This window comes from Dendropsophus ebraccatus, chromosome 6 (genome assembly GCF_027789765.1).
Source record: "Dendropsophus ebraccatus isolate aDenEbr1 chromosome 6, aDenEbr1.pat, whole genome shotgun sequence".
NCBI lineage: Eukaryota > Metazoa > Chordata > Amphibia > Anura > Hylidae > Dendropsophus > Dendropsophus ebraccatus.
In genome coordinates this window covers 89,701,717-89,721,242 of record NC_091459.1, presented here as the reverse complement: position 1 = coordinate 89,721,242, position 19,526 = coordinate 89,701,717, and positions in this window count along the sequence as shown.

The window sequence follows — 19,526 nt, the reverse complement described above, 5'->3', positions numbered from 1 at the left end:
AATCTTTATATACCAGTTGATTTGAAAGAAAAAAAGTACCAATTTAATTCTACTGAATTCACTACAAATGTGAACCAAGATTAAGACTGTTGCACATCTTCCTGCTTTTTGGTGTTTTTTCTGGCACTTTTTCTGCCATGTTCTCATTTTAGTGTACAGTTTAGTTCTCATTCTATCCCTTGTGGGGCTTTTTCTGTACAAATCATGTGATTCTTTATCATGTGATTCCAGGTTTTATGTTGAAGAACTGGGGAGAAACACTAATTTCCATATAGACATGACAATATCCCCCCCCCCCCTATAGAAGCTTCTGGCAAAACACAAAAAAACCACCATAGCAGAAAAATGTCCTATGGGTGTTGTGTTTCGATTTTCCCCACTGACTAACATCTAGTCTCTGCGTTTTTGAACCCCCAAAATGCCATATGACATATTTCTGAAAAACGCCTAGTCTGAGTCCAGCCATATAGTATATGAGAACATACCCCTCTCCTAGTTATTCACCGGATAAGGGATAACAAGACCTATAGAGAATTAATGGAGCACTGCCCCCACTGTTTATTTGAGGGAGAAATGTTTCTCACATTCTCATAACCACTGGGACCCCAACCATTCAGCTTGATATCCCCTATCCTGTGGATTTTGCAGGGGGGGGCAACTACCCAGCCCACCCCTGCATGTATGGGTGTGGGGGCACAATACTCTGCCTTACCCCTGATCCTGCCCACACACACAAGAGCCACTGGGTTATGTATATATGATGTATATTTATGGTGGTGTCCGTGTAGCTATGATTGGTGTGACCCTGTCACTTGATAAAACCTTTTGCCAAGCCTTGTAGATGTAGGTATAAACCTTGTGATGCATGTTTTTTCTTCAAGATGTGAGTGTTCCTTTAATCCAGGGATATGCACATACAAGCAGGAGTTCCACCATCCACCGCTCTATAATACTTTTAGATCTGTGTAGCAGGCAGATGTCCAGCTTTATGACTCTGCAATATGTGATGGACCCCCAACTCCAAGTTAAACCAAAGAACGCAAAATAAAGACACAACACATTGTAATCAGGTGTCAAAGGGTCCCAATTTTATTTAAAATTACATGACCCTGAAAATGGCGGACCCCCGACTCACGAAGAGTCACCCTCCAGCACTCAGGCGAGGAAAAAACCCCTGTGGGGGAAACCTCGAGGAAGCCATGGCTGGAGAGCTGCCCCTCCCCTGAGCTTAGAGGGTAATACCATACTATAAGTATAATAAACTGGATGTCAGAGAGATGAGGCTGCAATATCTGTCACCTTATTGATGGCTAGGCAGCTGTATCTCTTCTCCTTCACAGATCCAGGTCCCCTGCTAGAACCTCCAAATTTCATCAAGGGTAGGGGCAGTAAATTAGTCAAGCTTAAGGTCCACTGGCGCATCCAAGATGGCACTGATCAGGGTGCGGTGCATTGCTTTATGGAACCTTCTTTATGACATAAGCGCTTGTCATCACAGTGCATGGTTGCCATGGTTACTGCAGGTAAACACATCTGAAGCATTGACCCATTAATGACTGGCGATGGGCTTTACTGCAGAGGTCACTAACCACACTTGTGACCAAGCAAACAGCTTATGGTTAGGCCACACTAAGAACACTAAATAATATGGTTTGATGTGGCCCATAGCAACCAATCACAGCTCAGCTTTCGTTTCTCAAATTTCTCTGGTAAAATAAATGCTGAACTGTGATTGGTTGCCATGCACAATTTAGACAGTCTAATCTGCAACCAATCAAAGCTCAGCTTTAATTTTATAAGAGCTTGGTAAGGTATCAAATGTGAGCTGTGATTGGTTGCTATAGGCGAATCAGATTGTGTTTTGTCTCTGGCAGGTTGATAAAGCTGCTCCATTGCTGTAAAATCTTATGATGGTGATGATGATGATGATGATGATGAAACACATGACATCAAGCTTCCTATACACAGTTTAGAAAACCACTGGTATACAGTTATATACGGCAGATTTGTTAACATGAATGAGACAGCTGACAATCTGATTTTGTTGTATGTGGAAAGGGCAGCCAAAGAGTATTACCACATTTCCCAGGCTGTCATAGGAAATCGGTGATCACCCGATTAGTTGATCAATGGAGAAACTGCACTGACTGTACAAAAGGGGCTGTCAAGTTGTTTAAAAGTAAAATAGTCCACAGTATTAAAGGGGTACTCCAGCAAAAACATTATTTCAAGTAAACTTGTTCCAGAAATTTGTCAAAAAAAAAAAAAAATTGTCAAAAAAAAATCAAAAAAATCTCCAGTCTTCCAGCACTTATTAGCTGCTGTATGTTCAGCAGGAAGTGGCTATTCTTTCCAGTCTGACACATTAATATCTGCTGCCAAAGTAACTGTCCAAAGTAAGTTCCTGGCATGGACAAAGGTGGAAGCAGAGAGCAATGTGTCAGACTGGAAAGAATACACCACTTCCTGCAGGACATATAGCAGCTGATAAGTACTGGAAGGCTTGAGGGGTTTTAGTAGAAATAAACTAAAAATCTATATAACTTTGTCACACCAGTTGATTTGAAAGATTTTTTTCTTAGCTTGACATCCCCTATCCTATGGATTTTAGGGGGAGCACCACCTTGGGCCCACCTGGGAATTTGATTCTTGGGGCCCACCATACCTTACACCAGATATAATAAGCACCAAACCTTTCACATTACTATAGTGACCTTGCACAGAGCTGTGTATGTGACCAGCGATGCTGGCTCACTACTAGTAAATTGTCAGTAAGTCTATGCGAACAGTATAACCCGCCACTTAAGTTTCTTGAAAGGAGAAGTCCCATGAAACTAACAAATCTCAGGTAGGCAGGGGGGTGCAGGAACATAATAAAGAAAGTATATTTACCAATCCCTGTGCCCCCAAAGCTCTTCCTTAATGTGCCCGCTCAGCCAATCACTGACTGGGGATGGACACCGCTGCAGTTATTGACTGGCTGAGCAGGCAATACATCAGGCGAGTATGTGACATTGAGCTGGGGCCGTGACATACACAGAATCTGTTTGAAAATGACTGAAAAACTTCCAGCAGCTGTGGGAGAGAGCGCGGTCCAGGGTCACAGGGACTGGTGAGTACAGTTTTTTATTATCTTCCCACACTCCACTGCCTGACTATCATTTGTTAGGAGACTTCTTTCAGCTGTAATTCGCGTTCCAAACTGCTGACACGGTTAAATGCTGTTAGGTCTAGAAGACACATGGTACCTTACATATATTTGTCTGTGCTTCTATAGCATAGAAATTGTTTTTATTCTCTGATAGAAAGAGTCAGACAGGGAGGCCCACCTCCTGCCAGGGGCCCACCAAGGGGTAGGGCCCACCAGGGGATTCCCCTGTTCCCCTGTAGGCCAGTCCGAGCCTGACTATAGCAGCCCAGACGCATTGGGCAGCGTCTTGGTTGCTATGTTTGCCCCCCAGGAGCCGCACGAACACTCGCACGGCTCGGGGGGTTGAAGGGGGGTTCGGAGGGAGCAGATCTCCCTCTCGCTGCTCCATAGACACTGCGGTCGCCTCAGCTGCAGTGCCTATGAGGTTAACTGCCCGGGGGGGGGAACTCGGCTCCCCTCCGGGCAGAGGCAGTGGGTGGAGGCTGTGTGACACAGTCTTCTCCCACTGCCCGATCGCTGCTAGGGAGGAGGTAGGGAGAAAATGATGTTCCGGGAACGTCATTTTGCGGGAACTACCTGCATCCCATGATGTTAGCGGAACGTCATTTTGCGGCAAGGGGTTAATGATGAAAGGTTAAATTGGGATAAAAAAATGCAATTATGTAAATTTTGCGGGGCTTCTGTGTTTACATAATACACTTTACGGTAAAACTGACATTTTAGTTTTATTCTATAGGTGTGATTATAATATCCCTATTGTGACTCTTTGTGACTTTTATTTAATCCCCTACCGGACTGTATGGGGCGTAATTTTTTGCGTCATGATTTCTAGTTTTTATTAGTATCACATTTGTATAGATGGGATGTATTGATCACTTTTCATTAATTTTTTTTATATATAAATGTCCTTTTTACTACTTTTTGTACACGCCTTTCACCGTGCGGGAACAATATTGTTTTATTTTAATAGATCGGATAATTATTCATGCTACGGCTTTGTTCACACAACGTCAAAAATAGAAAAAAGGCACCCGATTTTAATATTTAAAATAACATTGTTTTTTGCCGCGATTTAACTGACTGCAATGGCAATGCTATAAAGTCAATGGGAAGGCGGACGTCTAATGCGCACACTGCATTGAATAACGGACGTTTTTACCGTGGACGTCAAAATAATGATCATGATCATTATTTTTGGACGTCTTTTGTAAACAGCGGACGTTTTTTATTATCTGTTCACACACATTTTTTCTTTCTTCAACGTTCTGTCTTCGTTTTTACTATTAAATTCAATAGACTTTTCAATTAGGACACACCCAAAGTCCAATTAGTAATCGCAAACTAGAATAATGTACAAACACACGTCAGTGCACTAAGGGGAGGCCAGGCTGCTAAATAACGTCCGTTATTTTAGATGTAAAATGACAGACGTGTATTTGTATTTATTCATTTTACACTTTTTAGTTCCCCAATGAGACTTTTACATGGATGCATTGGATTGCATTCCCTGATCACTGCTATGCCATAGCATAGCAGGGATCAGTGTTATCTGTGATCTTCTGATAGAGCCTGACTGTGGCAGACTCTATCAGAAGACCGCACAGAGACTGCACAGAAGTAGGCAGTAGACCTCCGGCAGTCAGGTCATGCAATCGGAATCCTAACAGACACAATGCGGGGGTCCCGATCGGAAAAATTATGTTCAGTCCAGGTTATCTATTGTTATTTAATTGTATATCTTTGTGGATGTAAGGATGGTGTATCTTAAAGGACAACTTCCGCGGGACCCCCCCCCCCCCCAAAAAAAAAACAAAAAAAAAACAGACACACACAGACACCATACTCACCATCCCTCCGGTGACAATCGCCACTTGATTTGCCTGCCGGCCGCCTCTCCGTCACCGCCGTCCAGCGATGTCTCTCACTTCCGGGTCCAGGGGATGGAAAAGGCTGCCAGTGCGCTTGCGCACCGGCAGCCTTTTCATTGGCTGGAGCGCATCACATGACTTCCAGCAAGCTAAGCCAATCAGGGCTGAGCAAGCTGGAAGCCATGTGATGCGCTCCAGCCAATGAAAAGGCTGCTGGTGCGCATGTGCACCAGCAGCCTTTTATATCCTATTCATTTTAAATGAAGACACCGAGGAGGAAGAAGACCTGGACCTCCCCCCCGGCTCTGACGTCGTCGTCACAAGATGGCGACCGGGAGAAGGGGACGGTGACGACCGTAATAGGTAATGGATAATTTCTTTTACTTCCGGGGGGGTGGGGGCTCGGGGGTCCGAAAGTGGGGGAAGGGGACCAGACCGGGTATTTAACCACATTACAAAGTTAAATAAGCAAAAATAAAATTTCATGGGAGTTGTCCTTTAAGGATATGACATACAAAATGAAAGGTCGAAGGTTAATTGTGTGTGGTGATGGAGACTCCTGAAATTTTACCCATGGAGCCTATGTGCGTTCAAATTTATTATGGGTTTTGAGCTCCCAGCGAGTAAGTTCTTCCATTCTACAGAAATGCTCCATTTTATTGATCGAAGTTTGAAAGATGGTGGTTGAGTTGAGTGCCATAACGTAGGGATTAGTATTTTTGCTGCTGTGAACATATACGTCGCTAAATTAGATTTTTGATGTATGAAAGATGAACATGGAGCTAAAAGCAAAATAAGGGGGCAGAGAGGGAAATTGTGACCCCTGTGACTTTGGAGATGGTATCTATAATGTCCAGAAGTTTTTGAGTGTTGGACAGGTAATTCAGTTGTGTGAAACATTGCCAGGGGAATTTCCACACCTCCAACATAAATTGTGTTGTGTCAAGTTGAGGGTGTGTAACCACTACGGATTTTTATACCATCTGGTTAAAATTTTGTATGTATTCTTGTCAGGAATGTGACTTTGTGCTCCTCGGTCTATGCTGGGCGGCCGTGGAAGCGCTGAGCCTCTGGTTGTTTTTTGTTTGCAGTCATCTGTCTGAATGCTGTCTTAGGGCCCTATTCCACAGGACGATTATCGTTCCGATTATAGTTAAGTTGTTAAAATCTAAGCGATAATCGTTCGGTTGAATAGCAGTTAACGATTAACAACCGAACAAGAAATCGTTGATTGCTTAATAAGACCTGGACCTATTTTTATTGTTGCTCGTTTGCAAATGATTTGCATTGAATAAGACGTTGTTTGGTCGTTCGCAGTAGTGATGAACACAATAGCGACGACAAGACGACAGCAAGAACAATCATAAGTAACGATTATTGTTCCATGTAAATGGGTGAACGATTTCAGGTGTTTCGCAATAGCGGTCATTTGGATCATTTATAGTTAACGATTATGCAAATAATAATCGTCCCATGGAATAGGGCCCTTAGCTTCCCAGCCACACTCGCATTGCCTGTTAGGGCCCTATTCCACCGGACGATTATCGTTCAGATTATCGTTAAATCGTTCGAATCTAAATGATAATCGTTTGGTTGAAATGCAGTTAAAGGGAACCTGTCACCCCCCGTACCGGGGTGACAGGCTCCCGACCCCCGTTAGAGACCCCTATACTTACCTCATCCCGCCGGGTCCCGCTTCTGGATTCGGTCGGGTCCCGGAGATCTCAGCCGCTGCAGCCCGGCGCGCGCGCTGAGAGATGAGTCCAACACCCATAGAGAATGACGGGAGAGTCCAGCGCTCCGTCATTCTCTATGAGCGTTGGACTCATCTGTCAGTGCGCGCGCCGGGCTGCAGCGGCTGAGATCTCCGGGACCCGACCGCATCCAGAAGCGGGACCCGGCGGGATGAGGTAAGTATAGGGGTCTCTAACGGGGGGTCGGGAGCCTGTCACCCCGGTACGGGGGGTGACAGGTTCCCTTTAATGATTAACGACCGAACGAGAAAACGTTGATCGCTTTATAAGACCTGGACCTATTTTTATTGTTGCTCGTTCGCAAAACGTTCGCAAATCATAAGTAACGATTATCGTTCCATGGAAATGAGTGAACGTTTTCAGGTCTTTCGCAATAGCGGTCGTTTGAGATCGTTAATTGTTAACGATTATGCAAACAATAATCGTCCGGTGGAATAGGGCCCTTACACTCTGGCAGTGCGGGGATTACTCCTTCTGAAGGCCTGTCTAGCCAAGCTTGGTGCTGGGATCAGGGCTGGTCCAATCAGCTGCCAAACCCAGTCCTTGATCTCAGGTAAATAGCAGAAGGCTGCTAATTTCCCTGCTGGCTATCGAGCGCTTCACATATCCTGGTTCGATTACTTATGTTGCCTGACGCATTTGCTTTATCTTCTGATCTGCTCTGTCTGCTGCCAGCCCTGACCTCTTTGCCTGTCCCCAACCCTCCTTCTGCCTTACATTTTTGTACCCCGCTGACTGCTGTTGCCGTCCCGGACCGAAGACTCTTCTTTATTGTGTTTGTCAAGTCTGTCTTTGTTTTGTGTATCACCTGATGTTTGACAGAGACCGTCATTGTGGTTGTCCGCGGCTGTTTAGGGCCGTTGAGGCAAGTAAGTAGGGACAGAAGGTGGGTTATAGTGGCTAGGGCTCACTGTCTGGTCATGTTCCCTACCTCAGTCCGGTGCTTTTGTAAAAAATCTCTTGTACTCTTACACACCTAGAAGAACCAAATGAGTTTGTAAGCATTGTTCTAATTTTTTTTGTTTTGAGAACGAGAGTCCCAGTTCTTTCTTCCAAGCTAGTATAAAATTAGGTTTCTCAGGTGAAACATCTGATTACCAGTTTCTGGTAAACAATGTGATTAGTTTTTCTGGCAATTTTTAATATAGCATTTTTATATAACTTTTTAATATAGCGTTTTAACAGACTTAATACACAGCTTTTTTGTCTCAGGCAAATTGATAAATCTGGTACATAAAGTCAAAAGATAGCATACTGGCTACCTGCAACAGAGGGAGGTAAGGAACTCAGTAGATACTGTCATATATTGAAATCAACAGTAATCCAGTATGCAATAAACTCTAGTTCCCCAACACGTGGCTCTCCAGCTGTTAAAAAATTACAACCTTCTTTCTGGCTGTCACAAAACTACAAATCCTATCATGCCACGGCAGCCTTCATTTGTCAGGGCATGGTGGGAGTCGGGATTCCACCGTTCATTTTTCAAAGAATCTGTGAGGAATAAAAGGTGGAATCTGATTGGTTGCTAGGGGCAACTGAGCCAATTCTACTTTACACCAGTTTAATAAATCTCCTCATAGGCTTTTTTTATTTGAAGGTATTAGGGCTGTATTTATGCATTGGCATTACAACGCCATACAGCAACCCAAACTGTCATCTATATTATTATTATTATTATTATTATTATTATTATTATTGCCACTGTTATTATTAATATTATTATTACTTTCACAATAGCATTGCTATTATATAATAATAATAATAATAATAATAATAATAATAATAATAATAATAGTAACTATTTGTGATGAACAAAAGAACAGCTGTAGATTAATAGACATACCAGTACCGCACATGATGACATTTCATATTTATGGGGCAGTTTTTTAAGAGTCTAAATTATTTTTACACAAAGATAGTTTATTATTTGAATTAGCTGTTCTTTCACGGTACTGGGAGCTGTAATTATTTCTTTTTATTCTGGAGTCTTTTTTTTTCCAGATAGATATTAGTCTTGCAGATCTTGCAGTTAAGTTTTTTTAATTTATTTTACACTGTTTTTATTACATTTGTAAGCTGAGATGCATAAAGCGATCCACAGTCATACCACAGTCATACGAGAAGCTCTAGGGTTACATGACTCATCCAGGCAGCAATTACCTTCCAAACAATATGGTCAAATGGCCTGAACCTGACAAAATTAGCAGAGGATGTAGGGTCCAGCAGTCCTTGCCAGAAAACTATTTAAAAGGAGATCAGCAAGGGCTAGACAGCAGGTAATTTTAGAAGGCAATAACACAGAAGAAGTGAGTAGTGAAGGAGGAGAAATCTTACTAATTCTTTGTGAAGGGGACCTTTTCATTAAATGACGGTCGTATAGCTGAAGCAATGGATGGGCGCAGCAGAAAGCGTTTTTCCCCCTTTCAAATGTCAGTATGAAAAAGTTGCTAACTGACTGCTTTTGTAATTACAGTGACGTTACAAACCCTGGCAGCCTTTGAAAAGCCCAGACCAACATCTGCCATTTATTTGACCTAAATTATATTCCTGAAATTAAGTTGAAATGTATCTTCGAGCACATATGTAGGACTGGAATATGCGCCGCATGTATACCGTTACATGCTTTTCAGAAAAGGTAATGTAGTGCGGTGAAATGAATGACCTCTGACCTGTGTCAGGAATGCGGATATAGTGAATGCTTGAAAACAGAAAAGCAAGATATTCATAAACATCAAGGCTGGGTAGAAATTGAGCTCTTTTAAGTTTAATTTGCATGGCAGACTGTAGGGAGGCATACAAGCCCTCGATGTTTGACAATATGAGGCCTCTGCATTTTGCTAACACTGACCGCGGGAGTGGCGCCTATACGCTTCTCCTACAGAGATGTCCCTTGAGAGTTTTTTGTACTCTATGGTGATCCCAAGATGGATGTTTATTTCCCACTAACCAAGATTCAGATAACTTGATTAAGAACCGTTCTGGCTTGAAACGCGTCGGTTACTTTTAAAAAAGCTACAATAAAGTGATGCATTTTAAATTAGCTGAAGGAATCAGTTTTTTCTTCTGTATCTTACATAGGGCTTAAGTGAGACTTAATATGGAGATGGGCAGAAGCATATAACACTCCCCCCCCCCAATAAATAACTAAAATAAAAATCTATTTGTTTTGTTGGTGGGCCTCTTCCTATCTCAGATAATTACTGTACTTCATAGTTAAGCAGCTGCTTAGTGCTTTAATTTGAATGCATTGCTTTCCCCCCTTCTATCCATCACAGTCCTCCCACCCTGCCTACTCCCACTCCCACAGCACTCTTGCCAGTTCCCTATAACAGAACTGCTGCAGAACACTGCTCTACACAGCGGACTATATCTCCACACAAGTCTGCAAATGCTGCTGTATTCACTGTCTGCAGTATGTTGTAGATACATCTCATTCGTCCATAAATGTCCCAATAAAGATATATAAGGATATGGAATATGACAGAGATATAGTAATGTAAGCAGTAGAAGAGCTGATAATAGCACTCAGGGGGTGGGGCTAAAGTTCAGAGACAAGATCCAGTCAAGCCTCTTGTGTTGTGTTGATATGTTGTTTAAGGAGAGAGGAAGAGGCTGTTATTTTATTTTCAACTTCCTTTCAGGGATACAGTAATTCAAGCAAAAACTTGCTAAAGCCAGTACTGTTAGTGATAACACTATATGGATACCTTCACATGTATCGGATCAAAGCGGATTTCACGGCAGGTCAGCACACTGATTGGCTGAGCTTGATTTCAGGGAGCCAGGAGCCTGAGAAGCAAGCAGGAGCGTGGAAAGGTAATGTTTGTAATGAGCAGCTCTGGGTTAAGTGGCACGGGCTTTAAATACTCACGGCGGAATGAAAAATATGCTGTATGTAAACCCACAGAAATTAACAGTATCGGAAATGGAATCAGCAGATTTTGCTACAGAACTCGCAGCGTGAAATCCGCTGCGATACAGTACGTGTGAGGCTACCCTATTAGTAAAAGTTAGGATAGTATTATTTAAAGGTAATTTTCTGACCAGAATACCCCTTTAAGCATTGTCTCTATGTGCCCCTCTCTCTGTCTCTCTCCACTTAGTTCTTCATCCTTTTACCCCGTCTCCATAAACAATGTAATTAATTTTTTTAACAGATATATTTTTTAACAGAATAATTTGACCGAAGTCTTCTGATACACTTGGACCCATAATATTTTTTACAAGCTTGATTAAGCGCCAACTGGACGGAAAGTCGTGGAGTTTTGTCATAATGTCAGGTAGTAGTAGGAAATTACATGCTTTCTGCACCTCATGGCTATGTTCACACTACGTAATTTTTCAGTAAAGAACAGTAAATTCCAAACAGCGTCCATTCTTTACTTGAAGTCAATGCAATGCCGCCCGCTGTGTTCACACAGCGTTATGTTAATGCCCGTTCTTATGAATGGGCGTTAAAATAATGTACCTGCCTATTATTTCTGGACGTTGTTCAATGAACAGCGTCTGGAAATAATAGCTGTTCACACAATGTAGATTGGAATGAATGGCTAATTGATTTGTGGGTACACCCGACAGTAACCGCAAATCAATAGTAAAAAAAGAATTTTCCTGCAGCCGCAACAGAGGTACAGACTGCAGGGACATCTTAAATGCAACCCAGTGGTCGGAAGTTTGACAGCATCCGTTACTATGCAACGGGCGCTGTTAAACATAGTGTGGGCATAGCCCATTGCTTGGTTTTGGATTGATGATTCTGCACATACAGTATATGAAAAAAAAGTATACTGGTGTGTAACTTCTTTTTAGCTAATAGTAGGAAAATTCTGGAAAATTTTAAGGACCACCTATTCTATATCCTTTAGGGGTTAATATAGGTTTATCACACAAAATAGAACTGGTTGAACTTTTTGAATTTAGCTAAACTATGAAAATATTCCTGTCAGTAGGAAGACTCAGTGAAAGGTAGACTTAGCCTTTGAGAGTCTCAGCAGGATGTACTAATTTACTGACTTTGAGCCAGCAAGCTATCCCCAAATGCTTGGTATTTTCCATTCTTGTTGAGTTTTACAAGTTATATCCCTACAGCAAGAACATTCTTCTCTCTTCTTATAATCCAGATTGCTAGGAAGCTCAGCATGAGCCATTAGCAGTCTGATTTATCAGTGTATTCCATCATTAATCATCTCCTGGTGACAAAATGATAATTACTTCCATTCTGCTACATTAACCATTTTAATGCTATGAGATACTGCAGCACATTGCATTGCAAAACATTTAGGATCCCTCAAGCTATGAATGGCTCATAAGGTTTACAAATGACGTTCTAGCACCATGCTGAACTTCTTTCAACTATGTGATGCAACAGTGCCTGGTCCGAATTTTTATACATATTACATGGAAATCATGTATTTATTTATTTTCATGTCACTATTCCGTATAACCTACAAATTATTCGCCAAAGACAAAAATATTTGTGAAGCTAGAAGATAAAATTTATTTTCTAAGCTATTCTCATGTAGAGGTGGCCATCTTTCTTCATTTCTGTTGCAAAAGTGCCAGTGGCAGGGATCAGTATTAAATATCAGCAAATGGGAAGAATGTAAGTGACAAGTGACAGGAGTGACACCTGCAGGATGCCATCTGCTTTGCTGTTCTTTAAATAGTATTTTTGGAAATAATTTACATAAACTATTAGTGATTTGCCTAAAGAACAGTGTCCTATTGAAGTACTTTATTTCACCCACTGCAGGTTCATAACATTTGTTCATACAATGTGCAATTTATGTTAGTCTGTAAGAGGGTGATCTCCTTCAGGCCATGTTCACACTACGTATAACACCTGCCGGTCTGTGTTACTGAGGATCTTCACTTCTTTGTGAGCTGACATGTCTTTGCAGCCACTATTTAATGAATAGCGGTTGCAGAAAACTGAAGTGTCAGTTTTTCGTGCGGCCGGATGGAAATTAAAAAAACAGACGTGATTTATGCAAAACATATTTTGTGCGAACATAGCATAGAAGGGAACTATCAGCAGGCTAGACGAATCTAAGCTAATGATAGCCCCCTTTGGTGCCAGGGACGCTGAGGAGGCAGGTATGTCTCTTACCTTCCTCCTTGGTGCCGGTCCTGCACTGTTTGCCGGGGCGAACTGTGCTCCGGAGCATCCTTAGGAGCACTGCAACATCATCCGGCCTACCCCCTCCACTGATTATCATTAGAAGGGGTGGGCCAGATGATGAAGCAGAGCTCCTAAGGGTGCTCTAGATTGGAGTTTACCCCGGCTAACAGCACAGAACCGGCACCAAGGAGGAAGGGAAGACACATACCTTCCTCCTCATCGTCCCCAGCACTATAGGGGGCTATCAGCAGGTTAGATTCATCTAACCTACTGATAGTTTCCCTTTAAAGGGAACATATCATATTGAAAATGCAGTCCAGTCTTCTGGAATCATGTAACAGAGCAGGAGGAGCTGAGCAGATTGATATATAGTTTTGTAGGATAACTTGTCATTTATGCATGTAAATCTCTGCTCATTCTGGGCAACGTAGTCAAGTGGGTGGTCTACTCAGTTATTGACAGCTATGTGTATAAATTCATAGAGTGTCGTCCTGAGTAGGTCAGCCACGTGACTACTTTTACATGATTTACATGAATAAATTAACAACCACATGATAAACTAACTAAATTATCCTTAGCCTTTTCTAACAAAACTAGATATCACTCATGTCAGCTCCTCGTGTTCTATAACATGATTCCAGCAGATTGGACTGCATTATGAATGTGGTGGGTACTTTTGTGTTGTGTTGAGTAGTATATGTTGTGATCAAAACATATATACATCCAAAACCCCGCTGGACTCTGGTGGACTCTCATAGTCAACAGCTCCAGTCAAGGACCTTTAGGAAAATTGTTGTGTCACTGTGAAGAATAAAGCTGTAAAGGTCTTGGACATTCTAAAAGAGATCCTGCTTGCAAGTGATGCCTGCTAACAACAACATACAAGCTCTTACACACTAACATATTACGACTTCACATATGTGATACATATTTAGAACCATGCAGGAGATCAGGGAGTCCAATGGGCATGGATTGTATAAAGTGACTTGTGTCTGATATTTTATTTCAACTGAACTGTGTTCCTCAGTGGGGTCGAGACATTATCTGGTTATGTCCACTCTTTATTAGACAATTATCAGTATAATCTTTTCGGTTTCTCAATTTATAAAACGTATTTGGGAAAAAATCTCTAAAATGGACGTCTGTGTTTTTTATTGTGCATTTGGGACAGAAGTTAGGAAATGAAACTTATGGCAAGGTTATTGTGATGAGGACAAAGAAAATGGAATTTGGAAACATAGCTTTTTAATTAGCCAGATGTTGCCGAGTTCTATAGGCATTATCCTGGTGCTCGTCCTGTGCACTATCCATGTCACTCCTTCTCAAGTCACTCCCGTTCATCGATCTCATTTTATAGCTGAAATAATGTGTCCAGGGAGCAATACTGCAAGTGAAGATTAGAAGCGGTGCGAGGAATAGTTGTTATTGTAACACAAGACTTACGCTATAAAACATAGCTGGGAAGGCTCAATCTGTATAATATACACAGCCTGAGTGAGAAACATGTCAGCATTACCTAGTAAAACATACTTAATATTAGAAACAAAAGCCCCCCATGTTTTTTTCAATATTTCCATATTAATATTTTTTATTTAGTATAATTTTTATATTTTTAATTTAAAATTTAGTACCCTGTATTTAAATTATTATATTTATTTATCATTTTTTATTTATTTTTATTTATTTTTTTAAATTTATCTTGTTTTTGTCCTCTTTTTGCCTTGAAACCTATTGATTGTGGAGAATTACTTCATTTTGTCTAGGTCTGCAGTGCAGTGAAGACAATTTTTCCTACAATAAATTTCTTGGCCCTCAGAAGAATTGTTAGTCTATAACATAAGGACTGTCCATTTTGTTCCACAGACAAATACTTCACTTGTAAGTAGATGTTTTCTTGCACGCAGCAGAAATATTTGTCATTTAACGTTTATAGCAACTCCTGACATCTGTCTAATAAGATTTCCAAGTCCCCAAATCACCATCCAAACATTTATTTTCCTCCTTTTCTCAAACTATAAAAGTTCTTGGAAATTTCTTTTTACTTTGTTTCAAGCAAGCAAACTTTATGTAATGTAACCACAGCTTTTCACAATGAAGCCGGGAAATATTTACATCTTTGGCAAAGTTAAAGACTTTATCCAAGACCATATATCTAAGTGTAATACTGCAGGGCAACCTACCCTGAGGGGGAGAAAATTTTATGAGGTAAGGCAGACCACCTAGATCTCAAGAGCCCTGGTTCCCTGTGTACTCGCCTTAGTGTTTTAAGTGGCTTTGGTGCATATTTGAGGTTTGTGGGCTATTTGTAAAAATATATATCTCAGTTTACTTCCATATTTTCTGCCTCGGCTTAATAGCAGGGTTTGCTTCTAGTAGATGAAGTTTGCATTGTGAAGTTTATTTCCATCTGTAAATTGTCTTTAAAATTCCACAAAATCGCTAACATTCATTTGTTTTTACTTGTGGCAATATGTATTTTAAGGGTTACATATAAACTGAGGCATTCTGCAGCCGTAAAATCTTTAGAGGAGAAAATTAATAAAAATACTGTTGAGTTCTTATTAGTATTACTAAGTGTTACCCTACTCTGTTTTTCTTTTCCAAGGGAAAAAAAAAAAAAACAGAACAGATCCTAGGTAAAGCAAGGGATAAAGGAGTGGTTTGGAAACATTACTGTCTTTTGCAGTGAGACAGAGAATTATTATTAATTACTATTAACTGGGCTATAATACTTTTGCATATGACTATTATCATTCTATATAGCTCTCTCAGTTGTACAGATCCATACTACTGTTTCCATACAGGTATTGGCCATACAGTACCTCTCTATTATGCTTATAATGCTCCACAGAAGCATATAGAGGACTTATATAGAATTGTTATAATCCCTTCTCGACATGGGACTTAAAGGAGTTATCCAGAGCTACAAAAACATGGCCACTTTCTTCCACAGACAGCGCTACTCTTGTCTCCAGTTCGAGTGGTGTTTTCTAACTTAGTTCCATTAAAGTGAATGGAGCTTGAATGCAAACGCCACCTGAACTGGAGACAAGAGTGGTGCTGTCTCTGAAAGAAGGTGTCCATGTTTTTGTTGTGCTGGATAACCCCTTAACACATCATAACATCTTAGCATGCACAGCAGGTCTATGAAGCGAGCTTAGAAGCTAAGCTTCTTTCACAGATGGTGCGTACCAGCTGCTATCAGCTGCTGTCCTTAATCAATCACCTGAATTTCCCCCTTAATTGCATCACCGCCAGTGAGACTGCCAGGGGCTAAGACCATTTCCCCGATCGAGGGAGGTCTAACATATACATCTGTGAAGTCCAATCGGCAGTCTGGTCATAGAGTCTGCCTCAGGCAGGCTTTAGTGGCAGAGCACCAATGCAAGTGGAGGACAGCATCATCTTCAAAAAAGTATTATGACTTTATTGTGCCTGTCTGCATCACATAGTGCAACGTTTCAGCTCGTAAACCCGAGCCTTTCTCAAGCATAAAAATGGGTTGTACACAGCGCCATTTTATACATCAGGGACTCCTCCATCAGGGACTCCTCCAAGCCCTCCCAGATTGCAAAAACAACATCAATATATTGCCGGTGAGGGCGGGCAATTTTGTGTGCCTTCATTGTAGCAATTGTGGGAATATAGTGAAGGGGGACACGTTTTAACATCCCCACAATGGCAAGCAATATAGCATACGACAGTGTTACACTTGCAATTCTAAATACGTGGTGTATATGATCCAGTGCCTGTGTGGCTTATATTATGTTGGAGAGGCCACGACTGAAGTAAAGTTAAGAATAAATAACCATAAGAGCACAATACATTTGAGAAAGATTAAGCATCCAGTGGCCAACACTTTCTAGAAGCAGGACATTCAGTGAGTCAGTTTAAATTTAGGGTAACTGATAGTGTCCCTCCCCTTAGAAGGGGTGGTGATAGGAAGAGGCTACTTAAACAAAAAGTAAAGTGCAAAGTGCAAAGTGGATAAGTATGTTGGATTGTATAAGGCCAAAAGGCATGAATCAGGAATTAAATTTAAATGTGTTTAATTAACCAGGGACATTTCATAACCACTTCACTTTTCTGTTTACGCATCAGGTTGTTTTTAACTGTTATTAACTTAATTAAGGAATGCCTAGAAAACTGGGATACAGCCTATGCCAATGGCTGTATCCCAGTTTTCTAGGCGGTCCATAGGCTGTATCCAACTGCTCCACAGAGCCGGCGGGAGTCAGATGAGTCGGCGGGAGTCAGATGCCGATAGTTCAGGTTCATACGAACCCGAACTTCTGGAAATCAACTCATCTCTACTCTTGATATATATATATATATATATATATATATATATATATATATATATATATATATATATATATATATATACCCTTAATAAAAAAAAATCACCCACTCTCGTTTTTATAATTACAAAAAGGAATCATGCTTTGTCCATTCTATTAAAATGCAATGTTACCTATTTTGTTGGTGGAGGGAGTAAGGGGAGACTTAAAATAAAGTCACATTATATGGCTATGTTCACACGTTTTTTTTAGTTCTTTTTAAATTGACGTCCGTCATTTTGAGTCTAAAATAACGAAAGTCATTTAACTGTCTAGCCTTCCCTTACTGCAATGACGGCTGTTGGTACATTATTCTAGTTTGGGGTTACTAATTGCCCTTTGGGTGTGTCTTTATTGAAAATTCCATTGAATTTAATAGTAGAAACAGAGAAAGAACAGTGAAAAAAAGAAAAAATGTGTGTGAACAACTAATAAAAAACGTCCATTACTCAATACACTGTGTGCATTGGACGTCCATCAGTTAAATTGAGGCAATAACGGACATTATATTAATTTACAAAAGCAGCCGCCTTTTCTCTATTTTTGACGTTGTGTGAACATAGCCCATGTGAGAACTATTAAATGAGAAATATCAAACATTTCCATCTACATCAAATAGGTACTATTTAAAACTACAGTTCATAAAGCAAATCAGGAACCATACAACAACCCTATCAATGGAAAATAAAAAGGTTTAAGGTAGGTTATAATAGGACAATTTTAAGCTATTCTCCTAAAATCTTTTTTTTTTTTTTGCCTGTCATTTTGGTACCAAAATATGATGCCAATTTTGGCCATAATTTGCATAATAATGCTTTATTATGGCACCAAAAATGATAGTAGACCATGAAGGCGGCCGTAAAACAGCAAAAAATGTGCATATTTATTTTGGAAAAGGAATAAAAAAATAAAAATAAAATCATTTCTAAAGTAGTAAAATAATACAAGAAATATGTAAACATATCCCCCCTCTATAGTTTTAAGGTGAAATAAAGGGTGTCATAATAAAGTAGGATTGATCCTCAAAAAAAAGCCCCTATGCAACACTGTACATTAAAAATTTAAATAATTATGGCTCCTAGAAGCCAAGGAGAAAAAAATAAGAATGCAAAATCGAAAATTAGCTGTGTCATTAAAGCACTTATATATAGCACTTTACAGCTTTATAGCTTGTATAGCAGTACATGAAGTCATATAAGAGTTTATGGTACCGGCATAAAGCCTTCATAGCTTCTTCATGGGTACAATCTGGTATCTTCTTTCTGTGCAGTCCTGTATACTCCTTTTTCCTCCCTGGTTGAGACTTTTTTAGATAATGAACTCAGAGGGGAAACAGAAGAAGTAAAAAGCAATATTAATCTGTATATATTGCTGTGGAATATACTGGTGCCATATAACAGGAATTTTGGATTTTTGTCCACATTCTTCCTGTGTCCCAAGCCCCAGGCCATTCTGTCTTTTGTTGTTGGTCAGTACTTTCATGATGTAGCATCCATAGCAAGATCATGTCACAGTAATCACCACGTTAAGCCATGACAGGTAGCCATAGGTCATACAGTTACTATGATTTTTTTTTTCACTTCTTTTTTTTTTTTTTTGTGGCCAGTAAAAAAAAAAAAACGTAATCCGTGATGATGTGTATCTAACAAGAAAGAGCCCAGGAGCTGAAAGTTATTTTCAATTTTTCTCCACATATGCCCCCCCCCTAAATAAAAAATAAATAAATAAAAAAATTATATTTATATATATATATATATATATATATATATATATATATATATAGACCAGCAAGACACAACAATCACTGAACTCAGGGAGAACAGTGAAAAATTCCAATGGAGTACTCATTTACGAGTCTCCATTGATTGTCCCATACAAAATTTGAATATGCAAAAAAGGGGTCTGTGGAGCCTCAGTTACGAGTCTCAAAACAAGGGAATAGCCAGATATCCCTCTCTCCAGAGAAGGAAGCCCATTGCAAAGGGGTGCCTCCTGGTGGGGAGAGCACCAAACCACCCTGATACGTAGTCCCTCAGGTCCTTACTCTGTTACGAGCTTTGGGACCTAAATAGGGAAACACCAGGGTGGCCCCTGTAAGTCAAAGTCTAACTCTGTGGCAGGAATATAACAAAATAAGACAAGGGTTACCAAGGCTAGGCATCCATCCACAGACTGCAGTTTCGGGGTATTTGTCCGTCGTCAGTGTGGAGCAGGATTCTGGCTACTGGTGCAATGATAAATAGACCAACATATAAATGTCATTAGGGTACTTTTCCATTTTTAGGCTATGTT